General features: G+C 35.2%; 1 protein-coding gene across 1 annotated transcript in view; it reads right to left on the minus strand.

Moving 5' to 3' along the window:
- The window catches only part of step (cytohesin steppke), a 375,568-nt gene that overhangs the window by 19,839 nt on the left and 330,822 nt on the right, over nt 1–24,907 (minus strand). The gene's annotated exons all lie outside the window — the stretch shown is intronic.

Raw genomic sequence — 24,907 nt, forward strand, 5'->3', positions numbered from 1 at the left:
CAATGCTTCATCATGCACAACTTGCTGGTATCATTCAGAAAGCCACAATCCATCTAACCAATCTTCTATCTAATCCCATCTTCTGCAGCTTATACCCCAACATATCATGTGGTAATTATCAAATGCTTTTGCAAAGTACAAAAAATCACAATATATGAATTTCCCTTATTCAACACATTCATCACCTTATACTAATGCCAGGAGTATCTGGAATAAAGGAGATGAATTGGTGGTGATGATAGCAACAGCCTGGCCATATACCCCAACATATCATGTGGTAATTATCAAATGCTTTTGCAAAGTACAAAAAATCACTGTATATGAATTTCCCTTATTCAACACATTCATCACCTTATACTAATGCCAGGAGTATCTGGAATAAAGGAGATGAATTGGTGGTGATGATAGCAACAGCCTGGCCATATACCCCAACATATCATGTGGTAATTATCAAATGCTTTTGCAAAGTACAAAAAATCACTGTATATGAATTTCCCTTATTCAACAAATTCATCACCTTATAATAAAACATAAGCAGTGACATTTTTATGCTTTATACTAATGCCAGGAGTATCTGGAATAAAGGAGATGAATTGGTGGTGCTGATAGCATCAGCCTGGCCAAAGATTATTGGGATCTCTGAGACGTGGTTAACAGAAGACGATATAATAACAGGGTACAGCATTTTTTGGCAGGATAGGAAGGGAAAATGCAGTGGTGGAGTATTGCTTATAAGTGATGACTTATGTCCTCTAAGAGTGGAGACTTTGGAAGGGATTGACACTAATGGTTTTGAAGGCATATGGTATGAGGTAGAGGTGGACACGACAGGATATTTAGTAGGATGTTGCTACAAGCCAAGGAGCACAGAGAGTGGGGACCAGGAGATGTTTAGACAGTTGAGCTTGGCAAGTGCAAGAAGAATGATTGTTATCGGAGATTTTAACTACAGCAGTATAAATTGGGAAGAGGAAGATTCATGTAACAATAAGAGAATGGAATTTCTAGAATTTTTGAGGGACAAATGTCTTAGGCAACATGTAATAGAGGGAACAAGAGGTTGAAGGGTTTTGGATTTGGTCATAGCATCAGAAGAGTGGATAATAAGTGAGATGACATCTCTTCCCCAGTTGGAGAGAATGACCATGTGGTTTTGACTTCGAAGATGAATAGACATGCAGGAGTATCAAAGAAAAGGGAACGTATATGGAACTATAAGGTGGCAGTTACATGCAGGGCAGAATTGGAAGGCCAGGATATCATTAGTGCTTGAGAAATTGTGGAATGTTTGTTAGCAGCAATAGTAAGATGTATTTCACGAATGAAGAAAAGGACACAATTTGGTGTAAAGTGGATGACAAACAATATCAAATAGAAATTGCAGGTGAAAAAGAGGTTACAGAATACATAAATATATAGAGATATATATATATGGAGAGAAGATGCACGAGAACATAAGACTCAGGCCAGGAGAATGACTAGTATGGTAAGGAAGGCAAAACTGCAATATGAGAAGATATTGGCAGTAAGATCCAAAGAAAATCCTAGAGAATTTTTTAGCTGTATGGCCAGTAGGAGGAGAAATGATTGTGGAAGAATGACATTGTGTGATAAAAATGACAACAGAGTGACTGATGCAGAGGACATAGTGGAGTGTTCAATGAACACTTAAACTTACTTCCTGGAGAAGTAAGTTTTAATACTCGAGGGTCAAGGCAGGTTCGAGGTTTAGAGATGCAAGAGGAGTATGTTCCAAATACTGAGTACTCTGGATGTCAGTAAAGCTGTGGGACTGGATGGTATTTCACCACGGGTTTTGAGAGAATGTGCTAAAGAACTGACAGCTCTGTTGACCAGGCTTTTCAATGAAAGTTTGACTACAGGAAAGGTACCCAAGGAATGGAAGGAAGGTAAGATAGTGCCATTGCATAAGGGTGGTAGCAGACTGGAAGTATATAATTATAGGCCAGTTTGTTTCATCAGTATTTGTTAAGGTCTTGGAGAAATTAGTGAGGGACCAATACAGCATTGGGAAGATGAAAGTAATGTTATATGTGAGAGTCAACATGGATTTATTAAGGGGTACTCTTGCTTTAGTAATATGATTGTATTTTATAATAAAGTGACAAGAGCAGTTGATGAGGGAAAGTGGGAAAGGCATATACTGCCATATTTTTGGATATTGCAAAGGCATTTGACAGGCTGCCACATGATAAGCTGATAATTAAGTTGCAGCACATGTGTTTAGATGTCAGGTTAGTACATTCAATCAATGTAATTATTATAGTTCTTGCTTATGAAAGGAGAATAGAATACAAGAGTAGTTCAGATAAGTGAAATGATATTTCACTTCTTTCATATTTCATGCCTTTCATATTTGCATTTGTTATGGGATAATAGAGTGGCCTTCTTCCAATGTATCTGGATTTGTTAGTCAGCTTTGACAGTGTTTCCCTTTTTTATCAATATTCCATTATCTGACACTATTAATTTACCCATATTGGACAACCCAGGTCATTCGCCAAGAATTCTACACTTTCTCAGAAAAAAAAAAAAAAGAAAAAAAGAAGAATATTCAAATACAAGAGTCAAATTTGTTAGTCAGTTTTGGCATTGTTTCCCTTTTTACCAATATTCTGTTATCTCACACTATTAATTGATGGAAGTTTTTTCACTTGGCTGAGAATGAATCAGACCCAGAGGTGATGATACTAAGGTGGAAGTAACGGAGAAGTCATATTTCCATATACAGTTGCTTAAAAGGTATCATACCTTATTATTGAAATTCTGTGGATTAGAGATAAGTTGATGGAAGTTTTTTCAATTGGCTATGCTACCAATTATATATTTGATTTAATCCTTTATCCAAGTGTAAGCAAACAAAGTTTGCACTGAAGTATTTTCAGGACTGGGGCAATTTGTGGTAAAGGTGATATAAGTTCTCATCACTTGCCTTAATATCTCCCATAATGCAAAGCATATCTCCTTGTGGACATGTATAATGCTATGCATTAAGGCTCCCACTGATGACAGCTCAGCTCGATAAAGGTCGAAACGGTCTGGGTAATGGCCCTTCCCTTAATGTATAGCATTATATTCCATTACTTCCACCTTAGTATCACCACCTCTGAGTCTGGCTCCCACTGATGAGACCTCAATAAATGTCGAAACCGGTCTGGGCAGTGGCCTTTTCCTTAATGCATAGCATTATACATGTCTGCAAGGAGATGTGCTTTGTATTATGGGAGATACTAAGGCAAGTAATGAGAACTTATACCACCTGTACCACGAGTTGCCCCAGTCCTGAAAATACTTCAGGTGCAAACTTTGTTGCTTACACTTGGATAAAGGATTATACCAAATATATAATTGATCTCATACTATTAGTTTACTATATGATGATTTCCCTCCTCACGTCATGAAGATTTTTGAATTTGTTATACAATCAGGATATTTCATCTGGAAAAACCGAATCTATAGACAGATTGAAGGCGCTACCATGGCAGTGCCATGTTTTGAACCATATGGAAGATACCTTGTTTTCTCATCCATTCATCCACAACCTTTTCCTTGGTTTTGTTACGTCAATGATGTTTTTGCAGTTTGTGTGGATGTAATTTGGCCTCATTTCAAAAATGAACTCACCACTTTTCTACAACGGATCAATAGTCTTCATCCATACATTCAATTCACCATGGAAAAAGAAAATGCTGGTAGTTTACAATTCTTAGACATTAAGTTTAAGGGAGATGGAAAATCCTGTATTTTTTTACAGCCGGGTATGAAATTCGGATCGAAATCTTAGAGTTTCATGCAGAAAAAAACTATCAGCGAGCCCAAGTGTAAGTAATCAATTGGGTAGTACAACACCAGGGCAACTCGGAGCAAAGGTGAGCAAGCTCCGTCACTGTCCTTAATATTCTCTCATAATGTAAAATACAGCTCCTAGGAGATGTATTACTGTTTTACATTATGAGAAGAGGTCACTACCCAGACTGGTTTCAACCCTTTTTGAGGTCTCATCAGTGAGTAAGTATACCTGGAATTTCAAGGTTTTAAGTGAACCGAACTTACATATACCTCTACTAACGAATTGCTAAACTGGTATACTTATATATTGTTATTACTACTATAACAAGCCAAAAGGCTATTTTACCGGTGACAAGTTAAGTTTAAGGGAGATGGAAAATCCTGTATTATTCTACAGCTGGGTACGAAACTCGGATGGAAATCCTAGAGTTTCATGCCGAAAAAACTATCAGTGAGCCCAAGTGTAAGTAATCACTTGGGTAGTACGACACCAAGGAAACTCGGAGCAAAGGTGGAGCAAACTCCGTCACTGTCCTTAATATTCTCTCATAATATAAAACGTAGCTCCTAGAAGATGTATTATTGTTTTACATTATGAGAAGAGGTCACTACCCAGACCGGTTTCAACCCTTTTTGAGGTCTCATCAGAAACCTGGGCTCGCCGATAGTTTTTTTTGGAATGAAACTCTAGGATTTCGATCCGAGTTTCGTACCCAGCTGTAGAATAATACGGGATTTGCCATCTCCCTTAAACTTAACTTATGTCGCCGGTAAAATAGCCTTTTGGCTTGTTATAGTAGTAATAACAATATATAAGTACACCAGTTTAGCAATTCGTTAGTAGAGGTATATGTAAGTTCGGTTCACTTAAAACCTTGATATTCCAGGTCTACCTACTCACTGATGAGACCTCAAAAAGGGTTGAAACCGGTCTGGGTAGTGACCTCTTCTCATAATGTAAAACAATAATACATCTTCTAGGAGCTACGTTTTATATTATGAGAGAATATTAAGGACAGTGACGGAGTTTGCTCCACCTTTGCTCCGAGTTTCCTTGGTGTCGTACTACCCAAGTGATTACTTACACTTGGGCTCACTGATAGTTTTTTCGGCATGAAACTCTAGGATTTCCATCCGAGTTTCGTACCCAGCTGTAGAATAATAAAAGTAGAATAAAAAAAGTAGCTCCTAGAAGATGTATTATTGTTTTACATTATGAGAAGAGGTCACTACCCAGACCGGTTTCAACCCTTTTTGAGGTCTCATCAGAAACCTGGGCTCGCCGATAGTTTTTTTTGGAATGAAACTCTAGGATTTCGATCCGAGTTTCGTACCCAGCTGTAGAATAATACGGGATTTGCCATCTCCCTTAAACTTAACTTATGTCGCCGGTAAAATAGCCTTTTGGCTTGTTATAGTAGTAATAACAATATATAAGTACACCAGTTTAGCAATTCGTTAGTAGAGGTATATGTAAGTTCGGTTCACTTAAAACCTTGATATTCCAGGTCTACCTACTCACTGATGAGACCTCAAAAAGGGTTGAAACTGGTCTGGATAGTGACCTCTTCTCATAATGTAAAACAGTAATACATCTCCTAGAAGCTGCATTTTACATTATGAGAGAACATTAAGGACAGCGACGGAGCTTGCTCCACCTTTGTTCCAAGCTGCCCTGGTGTTGCACTACCCAAGTGAATTACTTACACTTGGGCTCACCGATAGTTTTTTCGGCATGAAACTCTAGGATTTTGATCCGAGTTTCGTACCCGGCTGTAGAATAATACGGGATTTTCCATCTCCCTTAAACTTAGCCTTTTGGCTTGTTATATTCTTAGACATTGTTCTTATTCACACAGTCTCCGGTATTTAGTCAGTCAGTGCTTATCAAAAACCTACCTTTATGGTGTATGCATTCCTCAAAGTCTGCTCATCACACCTCTCAAAAAAAAATTGATATTATCAAGTCTTTAATTAATAGAGCACATAATGTATGATCCTCTTCTTCAAACAAGAACTTCTCACTATCAAAACTTTAATGGAATTAAATGTTTAAATGGTTACAACCCTCATCAAATCCAATAGATAATTGACTCCTATTTTACAACACCTAAGAATTCTTCAACAGACTGCAGGAATCCAATCCCTTATATTTCTGGTATCTCTGAACCTATTGGTAGAATTTTAAAGAAATATGACCTTAATCCCACATATTTTCCTATTAACAAAATTTCTCATCTGTTACCATCCACAAAACACAAACTGTCACCGTTATCATTAATTGGTGTTAACCAGATTCCTTTTGAATGTAATTTGACATATTTTGGACAGAGAGGCCATTCTGTGGAAAAAAAGAATTAATGATCATCAATATTACATTGAATACATGAAAGTCTGGTCTAACACAGTATAGCATCACACAGTATCAGGTGTGATGAAACTCGTCTTCTCCATAGAAGCAGTTTTAAATATGAACATCTTTTCAAAGAAAGTTGCAAAATCCTTGTACATTGGCCTAGCCAGAATCTGAACGATTATCTCTCTCCTCCAAAAGTTTGGAAGAGTCTCATTTTATGTAAACATCAAAAATAGTTTTAATTATTATTTATTAATATATAAATTTCTAGCTTGTAGCAACCATTTTTAATTGGTAAACCGATTGTTGTATGTACCTTGTATTCCTGTGTTTTGATTTACTTATTTCTACACACTGATGATGTACTGTTATTTTCAGTATGAAATATCTGTACTTTCATTAAAGTTAATTACTGTGGTTATCGTGTAATTTGTTGTTGATAGTTATGACACTACCTTTAAAGGTTAGACCTTCTGATACTGAAGTATCAGAAGGAAATCCATATATATAAATTATAATGAAATACATGCATCAATTACTTTATTAAAAGTGTAATTAATGAGAAATTAAGACAATATCAGCTTACCCTGTCCAAGCAGACATCAGAGTCCAAGGCAGCAGTGGATACTAACTATCCTGTACCCCCCCACCCCCCCACCCCAAAAAAAAAACGCCTCCTCCTCTTTATAATGTAAGAGCATCAGTAGAGGAATTTAATTTAGATAAATTCCACTGTGTTTTACAGAAGATATAAAATAAGAATTTCGTTAATTCTTATTGAAAAAATTAAAAGAATGGGTTATTGTAATTCATGTACATAATAATATACATGAATTACAATAACCCAGTAGTGTTATAAATTAAATAAATTATAAAGACTTCACATTTTCGAATAAAGGTGGCACAATAGGTGAGCTTTGTCTATGTAAATACTTACATTCTTTTTTTTTTCTTGTACCAAGCAACAAAAGCTTTCATGATTTTAAGAAGCAGTGGGAAAACCACTTTTGTCAGAGTGATCAGGAGAGGTTTTCAAATACAGATGTCTGTTTTATTAGTCTCACGAGTTCTTTTATTGATTTTAATGTGTTTGTATGTTCATTTATTTATTATTTTTCTTTTGTATCACATTAATTTCTTTTTTTTTTACTTCAATATATTTCATACATCATCAACTTTCCATTATTTCCCCACATCATATATAGTATTGAATATTATTCCATTCAGACTAATTGCAAATATTTTTTATGAAGTAAAGACTTTTGTACAGTTGGAATAGCATCTCACTTAGTGATGGCAAAAGTGCAGAGAGAATGATGATGTCTGTTGATAAACAAAAGAATGCATGGCAAAGATGGAGGATTAATCCATGTAAAAGCTATTTTTAAATAAATTATATTTTCTGAGGTTAAAGAGACATTACTTTCATACTGCTGCTGCAATAACCAAAACACTCTGTTATTCTCTAGTTAGTTCAGCAGTTCTTAAACAATTTACCATTGAATAATAACATAAAAATATTTATTTTTTGCAGAATCCCTATGAAAATTTTCATAAAAAGGTTATCAGAAAGGAAATTATGACAAGCAATAGTTATGAGCAAAATATTTTAATTAAGAAACAATATCATAAATCATATCAAAAATAGTTGTAGAAAAGTTAATTTCATACAAATACTCATCAATAAATGAATCTTAATTAAAAAAAAAAAAGGTGGCTTGCAACGAATGACTTTATTAACTGAAAATTACCCATAGGTGTATTACTATCAGTGTTTTTGGAGATTTTAAATTTTTAAAAAATCGACTGACATTTTCTAATATTTCTGGTGTTTTGTTTCCATATGTCTCTGAAGTTCTGATGGAATCTTAGTACTACTTACACAAAACATCTGAACAAAACACATTATGGGCAGTCATTATTATGTGTGAATCCAAATGCTATGTTGGAAGGATCATATCATTTCTTTCTTTTCAACTATGAAGATGTGAGATTAACTTACCTTTGAGAAATAGAAGCAATTATGTTTAAATCGATCTTAGGTGAAGTATGTTCTTCCACACCTTCAACTGCAGCAGCTACATTCATACTTAAATCATTTGTTAGTGCATTGTTAAATAAAGTCAGTCATGATCCCTAACAATGACAGAGACACAGTTTTGCCAGATAGGTATTTTCCTCATTCACAGAAGTCGCCCCCCCCACACACCAAAACTACATCTAATACAAGTTATAAATATCTACAAGCTCTGGGGAAACCCCTACAAGTTTTTACAGAATCCTAGTGTTCTGTAAAACACAGTTTAAAAAATACTGCACTAGGTAATACATTTTAGCAAATTTTCTGCTATACCAAACTACAGGTACACTATAGATTTTCTGACAATGGAGTCCAGCACCACCTTTTGTCTGAACAAAATTATGAGAGTACACTTGAAATTTCCATTACAACCCAATTGGTTTACTGGGCTGCCACAGATGTCATTGTGTGTAATGCATGCTTGCTTAATTATTTACTTCTGCAGTTGGTGATGACTTGATTTTGAGAGTGATTCTTAGCTTATTTTGATTTCATCTATCTCTAGACTGAGATCTGAAACAAGGTCCAGTTCATAATAGTGATAGTGTCAAGAGCAAGCACAAATCTGTATTAATACAAAATAGATGAAGTGTAAAAACAACTTGATGGTGGTGTTTTGGTGCAGAAACTGTTTTATATATAAGATAATAGTTCATCAACTGTTTATGATATACAGAAGCAAAAGGACAAAATTCTGAAATTCTTTGCAGCCATTGATTCCAAGAAGCAAATGAGTATTATAAAAACTATGAAATGATTTTGACAACATTGGAGTGATGGAGGTAGACTTGTCAGATAGCTTGTTAATTGAACAAGCTAAGTTATTCCATTAAGAAATTAAAATTAGAACAACAGTGTGATTGTGAAGGATGGTTTCAAATGTTTAACAAGCTTCATGAAATTTCTATCCGTGGAGTATGATTTAAAAAATGGTCCTCACGAAGGGGCCACCAGGTATGTGGGTGAATTTGCTATCTTATGGTCCATGAGTTCTTCATTTATGAGCAAGTATATAATACTCACAAAACTGAATTATACTGGCAATGCACACCACAAAGTCCATTAACAAAAGAGGAACAAAGGGCTCACAATTTAAGATCAGAATTACTATCCGAGTGCCAAATTATGCAGAGATGTAAACTGCTAGTGATGCCCTTGGGCTTTGAAAGGCATTAAAATTTACTCTGTAATATACCATGCATATGAAAACGGCTCTACTCTTATGTAAGAACAATGTTTATAGAGTGCATTTACCAGCAAAATGAACATCCTTTACCCAACCCCAAGAAATATTACGATCCGTGAAGAATAGTTTATCACTAGTATATCAGGGGGGAAGGTACAAGCCTTAACACTAAAGAGACAGCATACACTGTGTCCTGTCTTGATATTCAATAATTCTTCTGATGAATATGTTGGATGACTTTATAGGATTCAATGTATCAAAGGAGAAAGAACTAATCTTTAAAGATACCTGTGACATGATAATAAATCACACGATAACCACAGTAATTAACTTTAATGAAATGAAAGTACAGATATTACAAAAATAACAGTACATCATCAGTGTGTAGAAACATAAAATCAAAGGAATCGGATTACAAAGTACATACAGCAGTCAGTGGTTTACCAATTAAACACTGTTGCCACGTGCTAGACATTAGTATCAATAAATAATATTATTAAAAACTATTTTTGATGGTTACATAAGATAAGAATCTCCCAAACTTTCGGGAGAGAGAGACAATCATTCCGATTCGGATTTGGCTGATGTAAAAAGGCTTCGCAACTTTCTTTGAAAAGGCGTTCATATTTAAACTTGCATCTATGGAGAAGACGAGCTTTTTCTCACTGGATATTATGTTTAGTGTTATTGTATCAATATTGTATTTGATATAATATTGATTTTCATTAATTCTTTTTTCTACAGAGCGGCCTGTTTGTCCAAAGTATGTCAGATTACATTTTCACATGGTATCTGGTAAATGCCAGCTAATGATAGAGGTGCCAGTTTGTCTTTTGTAGAGATGAGAAATTTTGTGGAACGGAAAATATGTAGGAATGAGATGATACTTCTTCAAAATTCTTCCAATCAGGTCTGAGATGCCAGAAATATAAGAGATTGGAACCCTGCGGTCTGTTCAAAAATCCTGAGGTGTCGGAACGTAGGAGTCAATTATGTGCTGTATTTGATTAGGATTGTAACCATTAAATTCCATTAACATTTTGATAGTGAGATGTGCTTGTTAAATAAAGTCAGTCATGAACGCAACAGAAATTTGGCAACATCAAATGCTATCTGTTGGGACTTGCTGCATCACTTTTTAAAAGCAAATTACCTCCATGTAAAAAGTATTTTACCTTGGGTGTAATAAATGTTAAAAATACCAAGCAATTTTAAACCTGGTTTTACTCCATTTCCCAAGTAAGCAAACAGACAAACAAGTCAAGTTTGCGTCTGCAAGTGATGCAAGTCTAGCTGATCCTACAGGTAGTGCAAGACCAAGGCAACTCGTGGTAAAGGTGGCATAAGCTCTGATCACTAATCTTAATATTTACCCTTAATGCCAACCTGTAGCCTTACCAACCTTAAGGCACTACCTGTAGGATCAGCTAGACTTGCATCACTTGCAGGCACAAACTTGACTTGTTTGTCTGTTTGCTTACTTGGGAAATGGAGTAAAACCAGGTTTAAAATTGCTTGGTATTTTTAACATTTATTACACCCAAGGTAAAATACTTTCTACATTTATATCTCCTCCAGAGATTTTTATTTAATAAGGTTAAAACACCTTATGGCAACTCGTTCTGGTAAAATACTTATAAGCTCTGTATTACTAAATCTTGGTATTTCTAGCCTAGCTCCCACTGACGAGACCTCAATAAAGGTCGAAACCGGTCTGGGTAGTGGCCCCTTGCCTTTAATACAAAACATCATACATCCCCTTCGTGGAGATGTGTTTTGGCATTAAGGGTAAATATTAAGATTAGTGATCAGAGCTTATGCCACCTTTACCACGAGTTGCCTTGGTCTTGCACTACCTGTAGGATCAGCTAGACTTGCATCACTTGCAGGCACAAACTTGACTTGTTTGTCTGTTTGCTTACTTGGGAAATGGAGTAAAACCAGGTTTAAAATTGCTTGGTATTTTTAACATTTACCTCCATGTAATTTATCCAGTGATGAAACCCAGGTGCTATTTTCATTAAGAAAAAATAGCAATATATCTGTTTCAAAAGCAGATAAAGGTAAAGTGGTAATGGATAAGGCTGACTATGAGAGAAAAATAGACTACCTTCTACATGATACCTCCACCTATCAAGAAATTAATTATAACCCTACAAAAACTCAAATTCAACAATTAAATAAGCTGCATGATGATGTTTTTAGCTGGGATTAAAATACCATGGCCAAGTTGCACACTCATTTTGGAAGAACTCCTCATTTATATGGCCTCCCAAAAATTCATGAAGGTTATCCAGTAAGACCCATCGTGAATTGTATCGACTCTCCCACCTACAGAATTGCTAAATTTGTGTCACATTTATTAACTACCCATACTGGACAATCCAGATCACTCATCAAGAATTCTACATATTTTCTTGAGAAAATCAAGGATATTCAAATACAAGAGTCAGATTTGTTAGCTTTGACATTGTTTCCCTCTTTACCAATATTCCATTATCTGACACTGTTAATTTACTATATGATGATTACCCTCCTGATATTGCAATTTTTGAATTTGTTATACAATCAAGATATTTCAGCTGGAAAAACAAGATCTATAGACAGGTTGAAGGTATTGCCATGGATCTCCACCTTTGGCAAACTATTTTTTGAACCATCTAGAAGATACCTTATTCTCATCTATTCATCCCCAACCATCTCACTGGTTTCACTATGTTGATGATGTTTTTGCTATTTGGCTTCATTCTGAAAATGAACTTATCACTTTCCTACAACATATCAATAGCCTTCACCCATGCATTCAGTTCACCATGGAAAAAGAAAAGGCTTGTAGTTTACCATTCTTGGACATCCGTCTTACATGCATAGCCTCCGGTAATTTATCAACCACTGTTTATCGAAAACCTACCTTTACTGGCAGATACATTCATCAAAAGCCTGCTCATCATACCTCTCAAAAAATTGGTGTTATAAAGTCGCTAATTAATAGAGCACATAAGGTGTGTTCCTCTCCATCAAGCGTACAACAAGAACTTCTCACTATCAAAATGTTAATGGAATTTAATAGTTACAACCGTAATAAAATCCAGCAGATAATTGACTCCTATGATTCAACACCTCAGGATTTTTTAACAGACCACAGGGTTCCAATCCCTTATATTTCTGGCATCTCAGAACTGATTGGTAGAATTTTGAAGTCATCTCATTTCCACATATTTTATAAGCAGCAAAATTTCTCATCTGTTGCCATTTACAAAATACAAACTGGCACCTCTATCATTAGCTAGCATTTACCAGATACCATGTGAATGTAATCTAACATACTTTTGGACAAACAGGCTGCTCTGTAGAAAAAAGAATTAATGAACATTAATATTATATCAAATACAGGAAACCTTAGTTTCCTGTATTTGATATAATACAGGAAACTGTATTATATCAAATTTTATCAAAGTTTCCTGTATCTGGTCTGGCACAACATGGTATTGACACTAAACACAATATCTAGTGGGATAAAGCTCGTCTTCGTTCGTCTCCATAGATGCAGGTTTAAATATGAATGCCTTTTCAAAGAAAGTTGCAAAGCCCTTTGACATCGGCCAAATCTGAATCGAAACGATTGTCTCTCTCTCTCCCAAAAGTTTGGGAGATTCTTATCTTATGTAATCATCAAAAATAGTTCTTAATAATATTATTTATTAATACTAATTTCTAGCATTCGGCAACAGTTTTTAATTGGTAAACCACCGACTGCTGTATGTACTTTGTAATCTGGTTCATTTGATTTTATGTTTCTACACACTGATGATGTACTGTTATTTTCAGTATGAAATATCTGTACTTTCATTTCATTAAAGTTAATTGCAGTGGTTATCATGTAATTTATTATTTAAAGGAGAAAGAAGTTGTTCATAAGTTGCTTGAGTATGCAAAAAGTGTTGCAAGACTTGCTACCAATGGTGTAGCAGGTAAACTTAATGAAGAAAATCTGGCCAAGAGGATGAACACTGACAAGAAACAACTGCTGTTCACCATTATATACTGAGTGCAAAATTATATTGTTCTGAATCCTGATAAAAACAGTGATAATCATGAAGATGACAGTGTTGTACATGAAACTTACTACTGAAAAGTAATTAGGTTGACAGGTGAATTAATTAAAGAGCTACAGCAATGCACCTTCATGATGGATCAAGAGCTAATGAATTTTCATTTGATACATGAAAAACTATGCGGAGAAAGATCAAAGCATATTATTACTTTGATCTTTCTCTGCATAGAACAAGAGCTAATGAATTTTCATTTGATGCATGAAAAACTATGCAGAGAAAGATCAAAGCATATTATTGCTTCTTCTGTTCCTCTTGGAACATCAAAGATCCATGATAACCAAACATAGACAGTAATCCAGGCAATCCTCAACTTCTAGACTTCTGTGATTAGCTTTATAATTGTAGTAAAATTCTTTTTAAAAATTTATGGAATTTACAACCGTGTTAAAAAACTTTTTTATTATCCCGATGTTTTTTAACACTAAAAAACGTGTTAAAATAGTTAAAGTTTAGTTAAGTTAAAGTTTTTTAACACGGTTGTAAATTCCATAAATTTTTAAAATGAATGCTGATCACCATGTAACTCTAAAAGAAAGGACAGTAATCTTTGGGAGAGGTACTATTGTAACAGTCTTTGTAAGTACAGAGATTAATAAACTTGTTTTCATCTCTACAGTACTGTACTGATGAACCTGTATCTTATCTATCTTTACTAATTATCTGTATCATATCTATCTTTACTAATTATACATGCATTTCATTTTGTCACTTAATTCATTTAATATTAAAGTTTTTTTTTTCTAGTGATCCATGGTGCATTAGAGACATGCAAGAGGTATAATTAGTAGGTCAGAGGTATAGTGATGAATTATTTTTGCATGATTTTGCTGGTCCTGCAAATGGCTTATCCAGCTAGGCCCCAGAATCAAGGTGCTGGAAGATCAGTGGTATACCTACAATTACTATTTTATTTGCTACAAGTTCATTATCGAGTAATTAAAAAATTGTATTACTACAAAAATAACTTATACCTGTCAACAGTGCACTTTTTTAAATATTTAAATGGAATTCATATTGTTTAAATTATCCACCAAAGATTTATGTAACCATCAAAAACTGTCTCTTTTGTGAACATTCCAGGTCTGTTTCATGTGTTTCAAATGTCTTACTCTTAAGTTCTAACTTTCAAGTCAAAATGTTATTTCACTATTTCTATTCAGTTGCTAATAGAACTGGTGAAAAATTCTTTAAATTTGGAATAATGTGGCATTGTAATTATCCATAATGTGATTTTATTGGTGACATAGTTCCTCAGACCTGACACCTTTTCCTTTCTTTAATTTTCTATCCCTCAATGCATACACACGCACATGCATGCACAGAAGACTGCCCTGCTAATGTATGATTTTTGAGTGTAAGAAGAAATGGAGTTTTCATATACCAGAATTATGTATTTTGGAAAATCTTATGAAAAGAGCAAAATAGCTTTTGACTTGATCTATATTCTACTTTCATATATTATTTTCATATTATTTTAGGATTGCTGATATACTTGTGGAAAAATTTCACAGATATGATAAAACTGTTGCTTTTATTAAATACACTGAAGATTGCTCTTGTGTGTAACTTGCATATGTGTGTGTGTGTGTAAGCAAAATCCAGTTCAGTGTTCTTTGTCATACTGATTCAGAGTTAAGAGTTGTCAAAAGGATATTCTAATCAAATCCTTTCTCCCGTTCTACACACACAAAGGAGTCTGCTCAGGTTTTAAACATTCTAAATGCTCCCATGTAAGATTTACTTTTATGAGAATAAATTTCCATTCAATGTTATGGTTAGCAAGTGTCTAAAAGGAGAGTTTAACCATACAGCAAGAACAAATCGGAAATTCGTAGTATCTCATAACTGAGATACAATGAATGCATTCGTCAATACAAATAAATCTTTAATATGGATAAAAAAAAAAGTTACATTGTTAAAGTGGTTTCTGAGTCATTGACTTCTTCAGAGCTTGCAGACATTGGACAGCAAAACGTGTACATGTCATACAGAGACATTGGTTGGGTTTCTCTATGCTGAGAAGTTAGCTAATGAAGAATATTATAAAACCTAAAATCATGGCTCCAATACGTTGATGGCATGTTTGTTATTTGGTCAGGAACAACTGAAGAATTAGAGCATTTTAAAATTTATCTAAACAGGTTGCACCCAAACATAAAATTTACTCTAGAACTTGACTACAGAAAATCATTCCTTGACATCTGCCTATAAGTATCTGATGAAGAAAAAAGGCTAACTTCTCAGCATACAGAAAACCAACCAGTAGTGAAAGAACCCCATGTGCTGCTTTACACCACTGTCCATTACAGAAGATAGGCATGATAAAAACATTACACCTACATTTCCAGTACCACATAAAAACAAATTCATTACCATTCTACCTTAGTGGGTAGGAAATGATGACAATTAACAAAATTTTAGACAGGCCTCCCACAGCTTCTTCCAACAAGCAAGAGTTCAAAAATGCAATCCCCTTACTCTACATCAAAATCATAGTAGTGCTAAGTAATTACATCATTAAAGGGTTTCTATCCCGACGTACAAGATTTCTAGGTTCTTGCATTCATCCAATTAAAAAAAAAATAAAGAAATAAAAAATAATAATTAAAAAAAAAAACACCTTTAAGTATATAAAATTTACTGCTCTTGCATTTGCTATGTAGGCCAAACAGAATGTTCTGGAAAGATCTGTATGTATAAACAAGTAAAAGATGTTCAAAAGAAAAGAAAACATGACTGAGATTAATTAGCCTTTGGCAAAAAACAGAAATGGCACACACTGATTACAACTATTGTATAAGAAAAATTAAGGGAGCTTTAGAAATGACACACACACACACACACACACACACACACACACACACACACACACACACACACACACACACACACACACACACAGTGTAACAAGAACCAAGGGCTAATACCACGACAAGTTTGATGTGACATTTATTTAAAAAATCTAACATCCAAAGATCTGTAATATGACATGCATTAGTACAGAATGTTACAACAATAACTAGCTCTGGTTCAATCCAATAATTTTCACTCCATTTCATGTACAAGACTGCTGAAGTAAATGTTTGATGTGTAATTCTTTTTTCTAGTTTTTTTTTTTTTAATCAATTAATGACCCATGATTCTTCTGATGCAAGTTCAATAACTTATAAAAGTAGCTGGGTTTTATTGTTATTTTAATAAAACTAGTTCTTGTTACTTAAAGATGTGGTCTCTATACCAGTTGGCCATCTTATATTTTTCTCACTGATGGTGATAACAGATAGTCCATAATTAGATTATATTGATGAATATATATGTCATCTTTGCATTTGAAGAAACAGCAATGAAAGCAGTTTTGTTAGTGTCTGGAAATAGCTGTTCTAAACAAGAAATAGTCTGCAAGTGGTACATTCTTAAATAATTAGAGAATAACTCGTATGTCACAATAACATAAATTTTAAATTTAATTATGTAAATATTTCGTTTTATGTATCATAAGACATCATCAGTACAATTATCGAACAACAATAGGAATTGAATTAGAAAACAGTAGAGCAGATGCTTAAAACTACTGGTTTTAAATTAAATTAATGATTATTTTTATGGCTATTTAGCCTATTTTTGTTTAGGAGTGCCCCTTTTTATAATGTCATTGGCTAAAAAAAAAAAGAAAAAAAAGGAGCATGCCTAAACAAAAATAAGCTAAATAGCCATAAAAATAATATAGGAGTAACATGGGAATTTTCCCAGAAATAAAACCTAATTAAAATAAAATAAAATATATAACAGATACATTTATTTAATACAACTGAGGATAACAATTTCCCAAACTTTTGGAAGTGAGGCAGTCGTTACAATTGAGTTAGGTCTATGAAGTAGGGCTTCTGCACTTTCTAGCAGCTTAGTCTTTTGACGTTGCATCCTGTGGTTAGCATTTTCAATTCCATGTTGTGCAAGATTTGTGAAGGGCAGATTTGTGAAGTTTGATAAGACAGATTTGGTCTTGATGGTCATAGATACATTTATTTACAGATCTTCCTGTTTGTCCATAGTAAGACAAGGTATATGAACATGGTACTTTGTATATATACACCAGATAGCAGGTTATGAATTTGGTTGATGGTTTATAAGAAGCAATGAGTTTTTTCATAATTTTTTATTTTTTGCCACACGTTCAGAGATGCCTGTAATATAAGGTATAGGAGTCTTGTGAGCTTCTTCTTGTCTGGGTTGCTCTATAGGAGAGTGGCTGATTTTTTTTTTTTTTTTTTGATTATTATTGGATTATATCCATTTAGTAAGGCAAGTGTCTGACAATTTCCAATTCTTGTTGGAAATTGTCAAATTGTTAGAATCCTTATTATCCAGAGAACACAAATCTTGTATGCTCTGGATATAGGGATTTTATGGTGCCATATTCTTGAGATGGATGGTGAGCTGATGTAATGTGGATATAACAATCTGAAAAAGTTAGTTTTCGGAAGACAGAAAAAAATCAACACCTTACATCCTTGTATCAAGTTCACACAGAAAAAGAATCATCAAACGATATTTCCTTTCTTGATGTACGCATCCAGCATAAGCAAGATGGATCCATTTCCACTTCTATCTACCATAAATCAACTTGTTCAGGTCATTATATCCCCATTACATCAGCTCACCATCCATCTCAAAAATATTTCATCATAAAATCCCTAAGTATCCAGAGCTCACAAGATTTGTTCTTCTGAAGAATCTCTAAAACAAAACTTGGAAATTTTCAAAGAAATAGCCTTACAATCCAAAAAAAGAATCAACCACTGTTCTATAAAGCAACCAGGATAAGAATCCTACAGGACACCTATACCATATATTAAAGGCATCTCTGAATGTGCAACAAAAATTCTGAAAAAAAAATATCAACTCATTGCTACCTATAACCCCATCAACCAAATTCACAACTTGCTACCTGGCATATACAAAGTACCATGTTCATGTAACTTGTCTTACTATGGACAAACAGGAAGATATGTAAATAAATGTATCTCCGAACATCAAGACCATGTATGTCTTATCAAACTTCATATATCTGGTCTTGTACAACATGGAATTGAAAAACTAACCACAGGATCCAATGGCAAAATGCTAAGCTGCTACATAGATCATAAAAACATGCACATTTATATAAAGAAAGTGCCGAATCCCTACTTCATAGACCAATCTCAATCATAAAGACTGCCTCACTATTCCAAAAGTTTGGGAAATTATCTTCAATTGTATTAAATAAATTTCTCTCTTATATATTTTAATTTCAACCCAGTAGTTTTAATCCATTAATGCGCATTTTTAAACAAAAGTTTAAAAATGCGCTCTACTGTTTTCTAATTCAATTCCTATTGTCGTTCAATAATTGTATTGATGATGTCTTATGATATATAAGATGAAATATTTACACAATAAAATTAAAAATTTATTTAACTGTGGCATACGTGTTATTCTCTAGTTATGGATACTCCGCAGGTGTCATTATATAAGAAAAATGTATAAATAATGATATTATATCTAGACTACCTAAAATGCCTGAATGGTTAACCTGAATTTCAGTTGCTTTTCAACAAAATGTGGATAATTTTGATAAGAGAGTTAGAATGTCTGATTGGCTTTCAAAAAGATAAGTTAAATATTTCAGGAGGCTAATAGGAGAGCTGATGTAAGGGAAAACTCACTACAGTTAAGAGGGATGTGGGTTTAGCTACTAAAGCTGGCAGACAAAGAAAAAATAAAAATAAAAGCTTAAAGAGATGTGTCTAAAGAAAGCTTTAATTTAAACTGTCCTTGAACCTTTTTCAAGTAGAAACTGAAGATCTATAGATCATTATCACCATTGGTTGCAAACTTAATATGCAAAAGTTTGATGAAAGAGCACATCATCATAGCACTAGCCAATTTAAAACTACCTACATGGAAGATATATTCACTATTTTGAAACATAGGCCAGATGATCTAAGCAATGGTGTTTTCAAAATGGACACAATACAAAAATAAACTTCGAAATTGAAACAGAGACAGAGCAAACTCTCCTAAATATTTTAATCAGCAAACAAGTAGATTGCAATATATCAATAAATGTTTGCAGAAAACCAACTCCCACTTATAGATATCATAATCATGTTAACTCACTACCATCATCCACAACAAAATTTGGAATTATTCACAGTATTAAAAAAAAAAGAAGATATAACTTGATTTTCTTTTCAAGCAATTCCTTCAAAATGGAAACTGTTATATACCAAAAAGCTGACACATACCATCATAGATATCCTATACATCAGTGGGACTTCTCAATGTATAGATTCTATGTACAATGTACACCTTCAAGCAAGTACAGACACTTGAAAGCTTTTCACTCTCAAAAGACAGTTCCTTTTCTGTGTCTACAAAGTTTCCTGTTCCTGTAATAGGTGAGATTAGTAGATGTTTTGAAAATCTGGGAAATGAAAATCTCAATGAAGTCACTCACAAACATAGGGTTAAATTGAGTCTTACCTCTCATTTTGTCATAAAATACCACATATGGAAGGATCTTTAATGCATTATCTCGATAACCTTCTATGTGTCGCCTTTTCAAAGAATGGCAGTCCACACAAAAACCAAGGCCTCACTTACATTCAACATATGGAAGTGATGCTGTCAGATGCTAGACAGTGAAACATGTAGATATGACCCCTTTATTCATATTAAAGATCTAATCCTATAAAGCAGGGGTGTCAAACTGGCAGGCTACATGTGACCCGCAATGCCTCAAGGAAAGACACACACACACACACACACACACACACACACACACACACACACACACACACACACACACACACACACACACACACACAAAAGGATGGTTGCTTTTTATAATAAAACAGAAATATCAATTTAAACATTTGATTTATTCATTTTCGTACAACATTTATAGTTACAATATGGATGCAACAACCTGCTATAATATAATAGCAGGTAATAATAAAAATTCATATCGCAATTTCAATTAGATCCGATCCTGATCAATCGTAAAGAATCTTTACGCTTTCACTGTTAATTTATAGCACACTGTGATATTATATCTAGAAACGATTAGTTTCGCCAAAGAATATAAAAAGGCACCACGATAAAATTCACAAAGAACAATATTCATGCTTTGAGGGTAAACTGAGAGAAGAAAAATTAAAAAGTATGAAGAATTGAAAGTCAACAACAAGTATTTTCAAAAATTATAAAAAGCAATGAATCAGCAGTGAGAGCCATGCTGAAAAAAATTGAATTCTATTGGCTAGCAGCTGTTCACATGATGTGCAGCATATGTGCCCATGTGAATCCAGGCTACGTGAGTTTACAATTGCCTGCTACAGTCAACAGTGACCTCTGAAGCATATGTCAATGCACCGAACACAATCCAATGGCACAAGCGACACAATCTAGATGTGAGAGAATCCCTTTTTTTATTATTTTTTATTTGCAATAGTATCATGCACTGGTCTACAGTTTTATGCTTTTTATTCAATACATTTAGTTTTAATAATGTAAGTAATTATATAAATACATTTTTATAAAAATTGTTATTAATAATATATTTATTCACCCAGACAATGTTGCTTTCTAAGACAACAAGAAAAAGAAAAATTGCTGATGAGGGGAGAAAATTTCAAGAAAAATGGGAATTGAATTACTTCTGCACTGAAACAATTAGTGTTCGCCAAAGAATATAACATAAAAAGGCACTATGATAAAATTCACAGAGAACAATATTCATGCTTTGAGGGTAAACTGAGAGAAGAAAAATTAAAAAGTATGAAGAATTCACTTCAAAGTCAACAACAAGTATTTTCAAAAATTATGAAAGACAACGAATCAGCAGTGAGAGCCAGTTATGAAATCAGCTATTTATTGGCGAAACATTCCAAACCTTATAGTGACAATTCCTTGGTTAAGGAGTGTATGATAAAAGCAGCCAAAAACGTCTGTTCCAAAAATGTGCAAGTATTTCACGATACTTCTTTGTCCAGAAATACTATGATCGAAAGAGTAACCGAAATGGCAGATAATGGATGACCAGTTGCAAGAAATATTCACAAATGTACAGTGCTTTTCAATTGCACTTGAAGAAAGTTTTGACATTCACAACATGGCTCAAGTTGCTCTGTTTCTTTGGACTTGTGACGTAAATATGAATATTACTGAAGAGTTCTTGGAAATGATTCCCATCCATGGAACCACTACAGGGAAGACATTTGTGATGCTGTGTGGGGCATCTTGGAAAAATATTAACTTCCTCTGAACACGCTCATAGCTGTGACAACCGATGTTTCTCCGGCAATGACAGGCAAAAATAAGGTTTTGTACCAAGACTTGCAGCAAAGTGAAAGAAAATGTATCCAGACATTCCAAAACTGCACTCTTTCTACTGCATTATTCATCAGCAGGTCATATGCTACAAATGACCAGCATACTCAAGACTGTGACAAACACTGTGAACCTCATCCAATCCAGTGGTCTCAATCACTGCCAGTTTGCGCAATTTCTTAAAGACTTGGAGAGTGAATTTGAAGGGCTACTTTATTACACAGATATTCGATGGTTATCTTGTCATAAGGTTCTAAAAAGCCTTTTTCTACTTTTAGAGAAGATAAAATTGTTCCTAGAAATGAAAAATCTAGCATTCTTAGTTGATATTACAGGACATTTAAATGATTTAAATGTCAAACTTCAGGGGAAAGATCAATTAATAACACACATGTATGATGCACTGGCGAGTTTTAGATGTAAATTGGTTTTGTTTCAAAATCATTTAAAAGAGAATATTCTAAATTACTTTCCTATGTATGAACAGTTGACAATAAGAATCAAAGTTTTACCTTTTCTCAATACTATCCCAAATTAGAAGAGATTAAAGAAAAATTTGATAGGTGATTTAAAGATTTTAGGGAGCAAGAAGAAGTTTATTTGCTTTTTACAGGTCCTTTTTCCTTTAATTTTGAAAAAGCTCCTATTTATATTCAAATGGAACTTATTGATTTCCAAAATGATTCCATTCTAAAAGAAATACCAAGAAGTTGGTGTTCCAAAAAATACACTTATTTAGGTTAAAAATATCTGGAAATTAAAAAGTTTGCAGCAAATATTCTATGTTATTTTGAGAGCACCTATTTATATAAAGGTGTGAAAGGTAACAAACAGCCCACAGATCAAGACTGACTGATGTCAATCTTTCAGCCATAATAAAGGTCCTTATGTTCTCAATCTTTGAGTCCAAATTTTGGCAAACTGATAAACAATAAAAGTTGTCAAGTGTAAGGAAAAAAATAAAATACTACAATTAAATTACTATAATTATATTATGCAAGTGTATATTTTTTTTACCCAAAATATTATCGTTGACATTTAAAAAATTCCCCAAAATATAGACATTTCATCCACAAAATAGAAGTATTTTATTTCAACACAAACACAAAAAATTTCAAACTAACAGGAGGCTCTGTAAATTTTTGTGATGATTATTAATGAGACTTTATACTTTATAGACTGTATAAATATTTGATTTGTTAAAATAAAAATATTCTTTATTTTTTTGAGTTGTCATAATCAACAAATCACGTTAAAAGTTTATTTTTCACTTGGTTAGCATATAATAAATTTAGTTTAATCCTTTATCCAAGTGTGTGCAAACAAAGTTTGCACCTGAAAGTATCTTCAGGACTGGGGTAAAGTGGTACAATACCGGGCAACTCCTTGCAAAGGTGGATCAAGCTACCAACACTCCTATCTCAGCATCTCCCATAATGCAAAACACATCTCCTTGTGGATATGTATAATGTTATGCATTAAGGGAAGGGTCACTACCCAGACTAGTTTCGATCTTTATTGAGGTCTCTTCAGTGGGAGCCAGGCCCAAGTGGAGATACCAAGGCAGAAGCATTAGCAAGGTCATCTCCTCCTATAGGAGCTGCCAAACGGTGTGCCACCTTTTTATTAAATTACTCTGGATTTAGAGAAAGATGTTAAAAGTTTATTTTTCACTTGGTTAGACTATAATAAATTTAGTTTAATCATTTATCCAAGTGTGGGCAAACAAAGTTTGCGCCTGAAAGTATCTTCAGGACTGGGGTAAAATGGGTGTTGTACCACTTTACCCCAGTCCTGAAGATACTTTCAGGTGCAAACTTTGTTTGCACACACACTTGGATAAAGGATTAAACTAAATTTATCAGCAAATCATACTTCCTTATTCTTGTGGAAAGGCTTAGACATTGGTTATACATTCTTACTAAATAGCTTAAGGAAATTACAACGTACAATAGAATATACATTAAAATAAATTTTAATACACTTCCAATATTTCGGCAATGTCACATTGCCATTATCACAGGAACTTAAATACAAGACACGTGCACGCAAGCACAACACACAATAAATGAGGAACGAAGCAGGAAGCTATTCTTTCTCCTAAAAGTCCTGATGGTGCACCCCTAGCGGGCAATGTTGGTATTCTTGGCAGATTGGGCTGAAGGTCTTCTGATGTAGGTTTCCCAAATTTGGGGCAGTCTCACGCAACCAAATTTGTTGAGGTTTGTTTCTTAGGACTGAGGCTGATTCCATGAATAGTCTTTCATATTTGAATTTACTACGGTGTATTATCATGGCTTTCTTCCACAGTATTACCCCCCCCCCCCCCCACCCCCCCCCCCCCCCACCCCCCCCCCCCCCCACCCCCCCCCCCCCCCACCCCCCCCCCCCCCCACCCCCCCCCCCCCCCACCCCCCCCCCCCCCCACCCCCCCCCCCCCCCACCCCCCCCCCCCCCCACCCCCCCCCCCCCCCACCCCCCCCCCCCCCCACCCCCCCCCCCCCCCACCCCCCCCCCCCCCCACCCCCCCCCCCCCCCACCCCCCCCCCCCCCCACCCCCCCCCCCCCCCACCCCCCCCCCCCCCCACCCCCCCCCCCCCCCACCCCCCCCCCCCCCCACCCCCCCCCCCCCCCACCCCCCCCCCCCCCCACCCCCCCCCCCCCCCACCCCCCCCCCCCCCCACCCCCCCCCCCCCCCACCCCCCCCCCCCCCCACCCCCCCCCCCCCCCACCCCCCCCCCCCCCCACCCCCCCCCCCCCCCACCCCCCCCCCCCCCCACCCCCCCCCCCCCCCACCCCCCCCCCCCCCCACCACGGAAAAGAATAAAAATTATCAATGAGTTGGCATAATATACTGACTAAACCTGTAGAAGAGACTGGAGTTGCTCAAACTGGGGAGGTGTGAGGAAATGGTGACAAGTTTTGCCAATACATTTCAATAGTTTAAGGGACAACAATGGCAAGAAAAATGTATTAGAACAACTGTT

This window comes from Typopeltis vanoorti, chromosome 9, assembly GCF_054136105.1.
Source record: "Typopeltis vanoorti isolate ZY-2024b chromosome 9, IOZ_Tvanoo_1.0, whole genome shotgun sequence".
In the NCBI taxonomy this organism is placed as follows: Eukaryota; Metazoa; Arthropoda; class Arachnida; order Uropygi; family Thelyphonidae; genus Typopeltis; species Typopeltis vanoorti.